We start from the raw sequence: 13,483 nt of genomic DNA, 5'->3' as shown, positions 1-13,483 counted from the left end.
GAGGATACTTCATGCTGTTTTCCAGATTGGCTGTACCAGTTTGTATTCCCACCAATAGTGAGTGCATGGGTGTTTCTTCTTCTCCATATCCTCACCAACACTTGTTGTTTCTGGAGTTTTTGATTTTAGCCATTCTGACAGGTGTGGGGTGATATCTCATTGTAGATTTGATTTGTATTTCCCTGATAATGAGTGATGTTGAACATCTTCTCATGTGTGTGTTGGCCATTTGTATGCCTTCTTTGGTGAAATGTCTGTCCATGTCTTCTGCCCATTTTTTAATTGGATATTTTGTTTTTGGGGTGTTGAGTTTTGTAAGTTCTTTTTAAATTTTGGATACTAACCCTTTATCTGATATGTCATTTGCAAGTAACTTCTCCCATTCAGTAGGTTGCCTTTTAGTATTGTTGATTGTTTCCTTTGTTCTCCAGGAACTTTTTATTTTGATATAGTCCCATAGTTTATTTTTGTTTTTGTATCCCTTCATTAGGAAATATATCTAGAAAAATGTTGCTGTGACCAGTATCAAAGACATTATAGCCTGTGCTCTCTTCTAGGATTTTTTAATTTTTTAAATTTTAAAAATTTATGTATTTATTCTTTTTTTGGAGAGAGCGAGAAAGTGAAAGAGAGAGCAAGTGAGCCTAATAGCAAGTATGAGCAGGGAGCCGGGGGAAGGGCAAAGGAAGAAGCCAACTCCCCACTGCACAAGGAGTCTGACATGATCCAAAGAGTATGAGATGCTTACCAGAGCCAAAGGCAGACACTTCACCTACTGGCATCCCTCTTTTAGGATTTTTATGTTTTTTTCTCACATTTTAGGTTTTTAATCCATTTGAGATTATTTTTGTGTATTGTGACAAAAATTGGTCCAGTTTCATTCTTTTTCATGTAGTTGCCCAGTTTTCCCAATACCCTTTGTTGAAGGAACTGTCTTTGTTCCATTGCATAATCTTTCTTCCTTCGTTGATGATTAATTGACCATATATCACAACTTCTTTATCTAGTCATCTATTGATAGACCCTTAGGTTGTTCCTGTATCTTAGCTATTGTAGATAACACTGCTATTAACATGAAGGTACAGATATCTTTTCAAATTTTAACTTGTTGATACAGTCCCAGAAGTGGAATTCGTGGATCATATGGTAGTTGTATTTTTAATTTTGGGTGGGGGGATCTCCATATTATTTTCCATAATAGCTGTTCCAACTTTTAAACCCACTGACAGTGCACAAGTGTTTCCCTCACTATATCCACACCAGCATTTGTTATGTCTTATCTTTTTTATTTTGTCCATTCTAACTGCTGTGAAGTAATATCTCATTGTGGTTTTAATTTGCATTTCCTAATAAATAGTGATGTCTAACACTTTCATGTACCTGATGACATATTTATATTGTCCTTAGAAAAATGTTCATTTGGGTCTTTTGTCCATTTTTTAATTGAGATATTTGTGGGGTTTTTTGTTTTGTTTTGTTTTGAGTTATATTAACCCTTTATTAGACATATGGCTTACAGACATTTTTTTTTTCCATTCTGTCAATTGTATTTTCACTTTGTTGGTGGTTTCTTTTGGCTGTGCAGAATCTTTTCAGTTCGTATACTCTCATGTGCTTAATTTTTTATTTTGTAGCATTTGCTTTAGGTGTCATTTCCAAAAAAAAATGGTTGCGAATACTCATGTCATGTACGTTTGTTGCTATGTTTGCTTCTAGGAGTTTCATGGTTTAAAGTCTTACCTTTAAGTCTTTAAAGATTCCTAGCAGTTGAACCCCACAGATTCCCCTATAGTCTGTGTGGTACTATATCAAAGTAGGGGATCCTATAAAATGATCCCCAGTACTTCTGGGTTCTCTTTCCTCATTGGAGGAAACAGTGGTTCAGGGGAGATCTCTCCATTTGGTGCTGTGCTGGTCTGGGAAAGGGACAGTGCAGTCAATGGATAGCCACCTTCTTTACTCTTCTAATGAGGTCTGTCTTGGTCGCTGTGGTGCAGAGAAATAGTACTTCAGCCTCATACCTGTATTCTAGGATTCTCTCATGGTGTCTTATTCTTGAATAGATATTAGCATTATTCTTGTAAGGGGAAGAAGAGACAGGAACATGTTGTCATCTTGTTGATGTCATTCTCCTGTTGTTTTTTATTGAAATCTGTTATTCCTGTCTCTTCAAAGAAATTTTGTAATGTTTGTAATGTTTCACATGATGCAGTCCACAGTATTAGCTCCTGTTGAATATAAATATTATTACCTACTTACTGTTCCTTTTGTAGAGGGATTTAGACCTAGTAGCATCCGTTCCTATAGTAAGATCAAACACTGGGTTTAGTTCATTCTCAATAACCCCTGTCCATAAGGTGCTGGAACAGTCAGTTACCTTTGCTACAATAGTCTGTCCTTCATTTATGTTTTGAAGGAAATGGTATCCCAGATATGAATATTTACAATTTTCTTTGTTTTCCTTATTTATATTTGGCTTAAATAAGAAACCAAGGCCAGGGTCGCCTGGGTGGCTCAGTGGGTTAAATCCTCTGCCTTTGGCTCAGGTCATGATCCCAGGCTCCTGGGATCAAGCCCCACATCGGGGCTTTCTGCTCAGTAGGGAGCCTGTTTCCCTTCCTTTCTCTCTCTGCCTGCCTCTCTGCCTACTTGTGATTTCTGCCTGTCAAATAAATACATAAAATCTTAAAAAAAAAAAAAAAAGAAAAGAAAAGAAACCAAGGCCATAAATATAGAGCAAATAGCATAAAAAACTATTAATATGAAAAAAGTACTGGGGTCAAACTTATTATGTGCCTTTTGCTTTTATTTTTTCAACAAATCAAAGTAAGGATGCATTTTACTCCTATCTCAAACATTTTCCTAATTATATGATTATATTCCTAATCATCTAAACTCAGTATTTTCTTCTTTGTTCTTAAGTGTCATTATTTTATATAGTATCAGTGTTCACATTGAATGTTAATGTCTTAACTTTTAATATAATTGTCTCTGTAAAAATATTTCAGTCTTTAATTTTTCCCTCCTCTTTGTTATTTGATCAACTTTCATTTAAGAAATCTTTTTATTCTTGATTTTGTTTTACTATTCTTTGTGCTTTTCTGAATATTTTACTTCTCAACAATTTAAACAATATTTTCCCTCTCATTTTTAAATTTCTTTTACAAATACCTCTTTTTACTTTCTTTTTCTTTTAGAGATGTATTTTTTTCATCCTAACTTTACCCTCAGGATTTAACAAAGTCTCTTATTTTACTACCTTCTAAATGGGGTTTTGTTTTATTTTTTAAAATCTTTTGTCAAAGTTATGATTGATTAGGCTATTTACATAAAGATATTTACATGAGTTTCATAGCTACCAGAAAAATTACTTACTGCATCCATCTCTTCCAAGGACATCTAATCTTCTTTTTTGAGACACCCTGGGGAAAAGAATTTGCTGTTCAGTGGTGGCTCCACAGATTCTGAGGAAGGGGCATTGTTATGCAGTTTGCCTAAAAAACAGAATTGCATTCATTGTGTCAGCTGGATTTGTGATTATATTCTCACTCTTGAAGACAATGGTACTTGGGGACTTTATAGTAAAGGACATAGCAGAATACCTTATCTGTCATCTTGTTCACAGGAGGAGAAATATGTCATTTACTCTCATTTTCTATCTCTAAAATTATTGCTTTGTTATAAAAGTTTATGACCAAATCACTTTGCTATTGACAACGTATTACTAGAATCTTTTTTTGCAACAAGTGGAAAGAGGAGGAAGAACAAAAGTAAAAAAGAGAAGAACCTCAAATTATTTTGAACAGTAAAAATGTTTAATGGAAACATCAGGGAGCTCATAGAATTGAGATGCATGAATTTAGTGATGCCAGCTGTCATGTATCAGTACCAGCTTTCTCTTCCCTTGGGCAGAATAAGCAGAATAAGCAGAATTTCTTCTGCAAAATAATGCAGACCAAGAGTTTGTCCAGGAATAACACTAGCATATCTGGACATTCTCTTAAAATTTAGTAGAGGATTTTTTGGTGGACTTTTAGTAATAACAATTCTACGTTTTTTCCCTACACTTTTCTTTTTACAATTTTTTGACATACTCACTGCTCATTGGTTTTAACCACAAATAAGTTTGTTGAATAAAGTTTTTATATTGCTCCTGCAATAGGTTTTTTTTTTTATTGAGCTGTAATTGACATATTAGTTTCAGGTGTACAATATTCAGTGTTTGTATATATTGCAGAATGATCACCACAATCAGTATAGTTCACACCCATCACAGTACATAGTCTTTTTTTTTTTTTTTTTTTTTTTGTGACAGGAACTTTCAAGATAAAATCTCTTAGGTAATAAAAAAGACAAAATCTTTTAACAACTTTGAAATATGCAATACAGTATTATTAACTGTAGGCACATGCTATATATTACATTTCCCAAACTTATTTATTTATTTTAAACCAGAAGTTTCTATATTTTGATCACCTTCATCCCCTCATTCCACTCTGGCAACCACCAGTCTGTTCTCTTTATCTGTGAGTTCAGTTTTTTGTTTGTTGGTCGTTTTTAGACTCCATGTATAAGCGAGATTATATGATATTTGTCTTCTCTAACTTTGCTTAGAGTTCTTAATGTCAATCCATACAGTCTGGCTATTATTTTCTTTGTTTCTTCTATGTTTCATGATATAACTATCTGAGGGTCTCCTTTGAAATTGTAATCTTAATACATACTGCCTATATGGTCTAACCAAATTTATTAATTTCCCTTAGTCTCTTCATCTATAAAATACAATAAATGTACTTTATTCATAGCTTCACTTTCAAGGAGTAAATGAATTAATAAATTTAGGTAATTTGGCATTGTTTCTGGCATTTAGTCGGTGCTCAATAAAAGTTGTATGCAGTGGCTACCATTTAACCTTACCTTTGTGCATGAATATTATGCCCATATATGGAATTTTTTCCTAGGTGTATTTATTCAGAGAGGAATTATTAAATAAGTATATACTAAATTTTTGCAGTTTCTGTATAATTGCCCACCCTCAAGGAGATACATACATATGTGTGTATATTATATTACTTATTTTATTTTATTATATATATATATATATATATATATATATATATATCACATTAAGAGTAAGGGTCTGTTCTTAATTTTCTACACTCATGACACTACTTGATATTACCAACCTTTAAAATTGTGACTGGTCAAATAGTGAAAATTTAGTATCTCAGAGCCAGTTGTGATTACATTGTTGTTATAAAACACAAAATACCATTAATGAATGCAGTATCCAGGAGGAAGCATAGTGCTCAGGAATCCTTGTAAGGTACTGATGAAGTTCTAGAACATAGGTGAGGTTTGGTGGGCTGAGGTCCGGAGCCGATGACCAAGAAAGAATTCTTGAGACATCTTTTGTGCGAAACAGTGGTTTATTAAAGCACGGGGACAGGACCCGTGGGCAGAAGGAGCTGCTGCCCCAGGTTGTGAGGAATGGCAGGTTATGTACCCTTGCAGTTGGGGGAAGGTGAGGGAAAAGGGGGGTTTCAGTGGAGCTTTCATATGTTAAAGAGGGCCTATGAGGTGCCAGGACACCAGAGGTCTTGCTGCTTGATCAATGTTGTCTTTTGGCAAGCCATTCACATTTCTGCTATCAAGTGTCTTTGTTAGTGAGATTTGGGTTTAGAAGAAATTTACATTTAGGGCTTGAGGAACTGAGTTATTTGCCTCTGGAAATTGTGCTATTGTTTAGATAGCTTCTTTGTTGTAAATCTCTAGGACATTGGTAAACCAGGGGAGACTCCTGTCTTGCAGGATTGTGATCTCTATTTGCTTTTCCTTTAGGACTGCCAGGGATGGCTAAGGAATGTCACACATATTACTGAGGGGAGCGGGTGGGGAGGGGGTGCAAGGTGCCAGCCTTTGCTTTGTCCTCAGCCAGCCTCCTGCTCCCTCATCAGGTATATTCAGCTTAAAATGAGAGAATGGAAAGGAACGGAAAGCTGCTAATAACCAGTAACCAGGTACATTTCTTTGTTTTGGGGGAGAGAAATATGCCTATAATTCAGTCTATTTACTCCCTCCATGAAACTCTAGTCCCCAGTGAGCCACAGTAAGGTTAAGGAGAGAGAGAGAGAGAGAGAGAGAGAGAGAGAGAGAGAGAGAGAGAGAAAGACCTCACTGTCTTATAGTGGGGGTGCTAAAGCATTCTAGTATTGTAGAGAACACCAGGATCTTTGGGAAAATTTTCAGAACAAATAGACATGTGACAATGCTATGAAGACAACTAATCCCTTAAATCAAAGGATCTAAACCCAAAAGAATTTCTAGAAATTAAAATGTTGATTTCAACTTGTGAATGCTGGCAAACAGTAGGAAATGGTTTATGTAGGAGTCTCCCTTCCAAATAAAGCACTAGACTGACCCATCACAAGGAGAACAGAGAGCTCCTGACCTTAGGGAGCAAAAAATACTTCCTTAGACTCTGATTCCATTTGGGGACAGCCTGTCGTATTAGAAAAGTTCCCCTCCTAAATTGCAGGGATGTCTGAAGGATTAATGTTTGCTGGCTCTGGGCCAAACTTCTGGGAAGTTTGCCAGCAGCTGAAGCTCTGTGGGTGATACAAAAACCAGACTGGTTATGAAAGAACTGACAAGGATAAAATTGTCAGGACTGGGCAAACTGGGATAATGACCGGAAAACTAAAACAATTCTCGGGGAAGACACATCTGGAAGATAAAGGAGGAGGGGGAAATATCATTAGGAAGACAGTGTGTGAGGAAGGCCTTTGTTAGGGGACCATTATCCTTTAGAGCTCTGGGCAATTCATTCTCGCCCTCATAGCACATAGCCTCTGAGTTCTCAAACATGCAGTGAAGGGGGATTGCTTATCTTGTCTCAGAATTGCTTAAAACAAAACAGAACACAACACCACACACACACACACACACATCATCACTATTCCTTTGGCCACCCTCCCATCAGGCTTCTCTGAGTCTGCTAAGATAAGAGAATAAGGACAACCGTACCTCCCCAGGCAGTTGCTTGCTCAATGGAGAGGGGACCCTTCACATTCCCAAGTCAAGAGGACACCAGAGCCCTAGAAACTGAATTTTGGCTCACGTGATAGAACTGCTGTTCCTTCAGCAATTGCCAAATAAAGCCAGCACAGTTCAGCTTGCTCACTAACACTGGCTGATGGCTTTTATAGTGATGGATGGACCAAATCAGAGTTTGTTGCACGTTGGAATGCTGATGGGAAAGATGTATCTAGACCACAAACATAGCTTTTAACAGGAACTCCAGACTTCCAGGAGGGGGGTAGTGTAGAAATGGAAAGCAGCAATGAACTTCCTCCCTTTTCCTACTTCAACATCAGCAGATATATAGACATCTACCCCTGGATGAAACAATTTCTGAGACTCTAGAAAGATAATAGTAATGTAACAGACTGTTTCACTGTTTGGGGAAATGACCAATCACAACTGACTAGACATAAACATAACACACTCCAAAAAGCACATGAATATTTGAGGTCTGGTAGAATGACAACCCTTCTTTTTATTTGTATCCCAGATGTATGTGATGAGTTCCTGGATCAAGGGGTTGAACTACAATGAGCAGAATTGTGTGAGGGGACTTCCAGAGGACTTGGAAAATTTGGTGTGTGGGTAGTGGTCTAACATGGCTTCAAAATTTGAGAAAAGTATTCAAAAGTTCTGTTTTATGTGAGATGGACAACAGTCCATATTTGTCACAGAGCTGCATTCATTCTCCTGATTTCACTTACAGTTTAGTCTACAGGGATGCTAACACTGACATTTCATAGGACGTTATGCTGGGGTGTTATACTAGTTGAACCTGGCAAACAGAATAACGAGTTACTTTAAATGTCTTAGTAAGATGTATACCTGCCCAAGATGTATCCATGCTTGTAAAGGTTTTCAGGGGCCTGAAATACTTGTGAATTCTTTATGTTTCCAGTGGGATGGTCATGCTGAGACATCATCTTAAAGTCAAGGCCAGTTGGTTGTATCTTTCAAGAGAACCACTTAGATTGTTCCAAGGAACAACTCTGCAAACCTCCATGGGTTTGGGAAGAGTGTCTAAGAAGCCCAGGAGGAGATTGTGGGAGGTAGGATTCTAATTCTAATTCTAATAATTCAAATTCTAATTCTAATTCAGTGGCCCTCACCCTGTAACACTAATGATTATATATATTAAAAGGTATTTTAGTGAATAGTACAGTCCCAGATCACTTTATTTTAAGATAAGGAGATTATCTTTGATGAGCCTGATCCAATGAGGTGAGTCCCAAAAGGAATGGAGGTCTTCTGGGGAGAGATATTCACAATGTGAGAGGATTTGACATCAGTGAGATTCCATATAAATGGCTTTGAAGATGGAGCATACCAAGTAGCAAAGAATGCAGACCAGCCCTAGGAGCTGAGAGTAGCCATGGCTGATAGTCATGGAGGAATAAAGACCTCAGTACTCTAACAGCAAAGATTTGGATTTTGCCAGTATTCTAAATGAGCTTGGTAGCAGATGCTTCCCTATGTTCTCCAGTCAAAAACTCTGTCTGGCTGACACCTTTATTTTCGCTATAGATACTTCACATAAAACCCAGCCATCCTGGACTTAAGACCTACAGAACTATAGATAATAAATGTGTGTTTCTTTACTGCTGAATTTGTGGTAATGCATTATAGCATCAAACCAAGAGAGAAAAGTGCGCATCTCTAGGATTCTGGGGGTAAGTTATGCCTTTTGCTGCAGAACATGACTTGCTGTTTGGACAGATATCCCAGCAAGTGAGTGAGTCATAGAGTGGACTAAAGAGTTCACTCTGAGCTATCAATGACTGTAATCAAATCTACCATTCCTGATGTGGGTATTATCTGATCTGGTAAATTTCAGGTTCAGAAGGTACAAAGCAATTTCTTTAGGATGGAAATTGTGCAGTGTAATTTGGGCCCTGGTACGATGAATGGTCACACATGTGTTGCCTATCTGTGTTACATTGAAGCCTTTGCTTTAACTCACATCTATGGATTAGGGTGGAGTTTTTTTCAACCAAATAATGGTGGATGAATAAGCTGGTTTACTGGTTTATCAGCTTGATATGTTGGTATAAACTAAAAAAAGGGGTTGGGATTGTACTCCAGGTCTCTTGTGGTGTGGCCTTAAAGAATGCATCAGGAAATTCTCTCAGAGGACATAACTGTGAGCATTAAACATTTAGCTATTTATATTTTATGTGAAAAACAGCCCAATATATTACTAAACACTTATTTCCAGGCAGTGGGAAAATAGGCTGGATGGTTATTTAGGGGTCTGGCAGAAATAAAATTAGAATTTCAAGAGACAGTGAGTGGATATTTTAGAGTGTCACAATGTATTAGGTATTTGTGTGTCTTACAGTAATTCACACCAGAGGGTATTCACCAAAAAGGAGCTCCTTGACATTGTTGTAGATAGATTGATTCATCCTATTGTTGTCAGTCAGTCTCTTCTCAACTATCGTGGTATTTGCACAAATGGTTTATAAGTGGAGTGGCTAAGGTAGCAGGTACATTAGCATCCATTAGCTCCTTCTCATCAAGGCTCATCATGTTACTATCTTTTCTGAGTGTCGGACCTGTCAAAAACAGAGACCAATATCCAGCCTTTAATATACTACTCTTCTTCAAAAAGAACCAGACACATAATGGGACATTGATTATATTGAATCATGTCTACCTCTGAAAGGACAATGACTATTCCTCATTGGTCTTGATAGTAAGGTTTGCAGTTTCTCTTCTGGAACAACCTCTTACAAGATATCCCAATTGTCAACCCAGACCCAAGGACCCATTTTATGATAAGAAAAATGCATAATCATGGGCACGTAACTGCGTGATCCACTTGTTCTGCCCTGTACTGTGATCTGGGAGTACAATGGAATGTTGGAATGGCCTATTAAAGATCAGTGTGTCAGTGTCAAAAAAAAACATTCTGCAAGAGATGAAATATGCATCAAGAGCTCATACTTACGGTAGTCACTGTTGTTTTCTGAGGCTTAGAACACTAGTCCAGGAACCAGTGGTAGAACTATAATTAGCCAAATATACTATTACACTCTGCAACTCACTTGCTAGATTTTCACTTTTTGTCCTCTAGTTTTTAGGCTTGGAAAGATTAAAAGTCTTGATCTGGAGTAGGGTAGAAGGGGGTTTCTACCAGGGCATCCAGAAAGGCTTTCTTTGCACCGGATGTTATAACTCCCACTGTGGTGGTTCAGCAGACAGCAAGAGGAGTTAATTTATGTTGCAGATCGCTAGAATTTTAGCAACCCAATAAGCAGGAAAGGAAAATATTGATAATCTAAGAGATTCATTAGGACAACTCTTGTTGATCTAAGCCCAGTGATAGCTATATGTAAAATTGCAACCACTGTAACCTCACAAGTGCAGTGATCAAAGGCTCTTATTCTTCAGGGATCAAGATCTGGGTCCTTTCACCCAAAGAAAATGACAACAGCTGAAGGACGTATTCAGGATTAAAATGAACTAGAGTGTATGGTAAAAGAGGAAGATGATGAGTATCAGTTAAGGCCTAGGGACCAGGTATAATTCTGGGTATTTCAGCTTATTCAATTAATAATCTTTTATTAAATGTTTTGCGGTATATTGGTCTTAATGTAGGGCATAAGAGGTCTTAGGTGGTACAAGCAGAGGGAGTGTCTATCAGACAACTTCTGTGTTTCTCTCACAAAGACCGTAGGCTTGCTTCTGTATGACAGCACATTGCTGTGGATCTACAATGCATCTCTTGCTTTCGGAATGATGTTTATCTATCTCAGCTGTATTGGATGACGATTAAGGCCTACTCCTCTGAGCTGATGCACTTGTACATATATAACTGTGAGACAGTTGACATTTCCTAAGTAAGCAAACACTACCCTCTCTCATGTCTCAGGCTGATATGCATTTTATAGGGTCCCTCATGGACTTCCTAGTGGGACTGAATTCCAGTGGCCTCTAAAAGGAATATCCCAGTAATGTTCCTGAAGACAACTGCCCCTCTTTGTTTCAATGTTTCTACTCCTTCCATTTTGGTTCTTTAGTATCACTTGTCAAAATAACACCTGCCTAAGAATCCTTGTCCCAAACCTTCCTTTATTGGGGGAACCCAAACAAGAACAGCAGGGTTCCTGAAATATCTTGATTATAAAGTACCCAATTAATAAGTCTTTTGCCATCAGACACAGGGAATTTATAGTCTTTCCAATATGTCTTTGTAGTTAAAATGTATCTTATAATATAGCATGTAAGAAAAGTCATCTGAATTAAATACTTGACATCTTCCTTTCTGTGGATGCCAGACTATTAGAAGCAGAACATAAAGGTAGAACTTAACTGCTTTATCTGGACTTTCTCAAGAGAAAATATGAAAAGAAGCACCACAGTGATTCCAATAGCTACTCTATTAATAGGCTACCTCTGACTTTGGGGGAAAAAAAAGAAAAGGAACATTTTAGGATGTTAAAGTCTGTGAGATTTGTATAAACTTTGATTATGTCATACTTTAAGAATATGCACAGCTATCACAATGATACATCTTCCAGTGACTTTAAATGGATGTTATAATGCCTCAGAATAAATGGCAACCAATATATTTCCAGGTTTGTAAAATAGTTTGGTGGTGTTCTATCAATATATTTGCAGACATAACTGAAGAATAAGAATTAAGGCATCATAAACATCTTAGAGGAAACTAGGTGTTATCTCATTATTAACCTTAAAGCAACTGAAATACCTTGATATCAATGTATGATGACCATTTAGAATCTTTTAAAAATGAAACCCATCAAAGTTTTAAGGTGAAGGTAGTAACGCATACTGCTTTTTCCTATAGTACAGTTTCATGCGAATTTTATCTAGAAATGTATACCAATTATTTCCTTATCTAGGGATTTTACTTAATTTTCTATTTTATCTGACACCTGGGACATTTGTTAAAATGAATAGGAATATTTATATCATTACAATTCAACCTCAGTACCACAGCATGTTTTTAATATGCATAAATCTGTGTTAATATTTTGGTATAATGTCCCATTAGACATTTGAATAGAAGTCAACTTTAGTTGTATTCAATTGATATTCAATGAAACATAATTTTAATGGAAACTGCTATAAGCATATTTCATCCCCAGAAAGTTAATTAATATCTTAGAAGCCTTGCTACTAACTTACATTGATCATACAAAGGATATGGGTAGCATTTTAAATGAAAATAAAGTGAAATACAATCATAGTTACTTCATATTTTCATTTCATTTCATTTCATTTCATATTTTCATTTCATTTTCTTTAATGGTTAAATTAATACATAATTTGGGGTGCTTTATAAAATTTATAAGATGAATAGTTAAGAGGAATTAACTTTAATACTTCATTTTATTTTATTTCAAAAAGAATACATTGTGTCTGTTTGATCACATATTCAAACATAATAAATACTCCAGTTCTTAAATATGGACTACATAATAAAAACTCTATATATTCATATTTATGCACTATAAAGCAAGTGCTCAATAACCTATGAATAAATTATGATTCAATACTTCTTTGATTATGCATATAAAAACTTGGTATTCTGGTATACTTTCTAAGAGTCATGCAAAGGACAGTTGTTTCTTGCAAAACTGTATGTAGTGGTGTCGGGTGGGGTCATTGAAAGGATGTAACCTCTGGCTGACCGTTGAGCTGGACCCAGAAATTGGAGGCTTCTCACCCACTCCTGTCCTTTGAATGCGTGATCCAACCATCATGCCCATAACCTGAGCTATTTGAAGGATTTAGCTTTGAGAGTGAGGTGTTGCTGAGACCCTCTGGATGGTATATATGGCTGAAACCCATTAAGTTCTCTACATAATCTTTTAAGATTTTGGTGGGTTGGTGCTGAGATCTATTGGTCTTGAGGCAGTGGAAGACAAAACACCTAGTCAAGCCACCTTGCTTATCGCCACCTACAAATCTAGAGTGGCCTGCCACTTTCTTTGGTCTTTCCGTTCCCTCCGTATATGATAGCCGGTTTCTAATTTCAGCTGGAGAAATACTGAGGATGCAAAACAAGTGGTAGGGCACTTCACCTTTTACAGAGAAGAGGCAAGAAAATAACTTCCAAAACTGGTGAGATCACTCTCTTTCTTTCAGTATTTGCACAGTGAAGGACAGACACACACACAAAACCAGGGGAGTATCTCCTATTTCAGACTGAAGAATCACATTAAATACCTTTTCATTGTTTTTCATATTAATTTCTGGAGGTGAAATTTGAAACTGGTAAGACTTAAACCAAATATACATTATTACATTAAGCTGCTTTCAGTAGAAATTTTTTGAACATAAAGGTGAAGGACACCGTGTTTTCTAAATAATATGCACAGTATATGTATATATATATAATACATTTAATTATTTTTTAGTGTATTTAATT

The 13,483-nt window shown here is 36.6% G+C and overlaps 1 long non-coding RNA gene across 1 annotated transcript in view; it reads right to left on the bottom strand.

The window, feature by feature from the left end:
- LOC309859404 overlaps nt 1-8,108 on the bottom strand; it is a 28,878-nt gene extending 20,770 nt beyond the window's left edge. Inside the window, exons 1-2 of the long non-coding RNA XR_014308667.1 lie at nt 7,909-8,108; nt 3,376-3,494 (exon numbers count right to left, since the gene is read on the bottom strand). This is a non-coding gene — a long non-coding RNA (uncharacterized lncRNA). The remainder of the gene's footprint in view (nt 1-3,375; nt 3,495-7,908) is intronic.
- Between the last annotated feature and the right edge of the window lie 5,375 nt (nt 8,109-13,483).

This window comes from Mustela nivalis, assembly GCF_964662115.1.
Source record: "Mustela nivalis genome assembly, chromosome: 2".
Lineage (NCBI taxonomy): Eukaryota > Metazoa > Chordata > Mammalia > Carnivora > Mustelidae > Mustela > Mustela nivalis.
The sequence above is the reverse complement of the archived record's forward strand: the minus strand, read 5'-3'. Positions and strand labels throughout refer to the sequence as shown.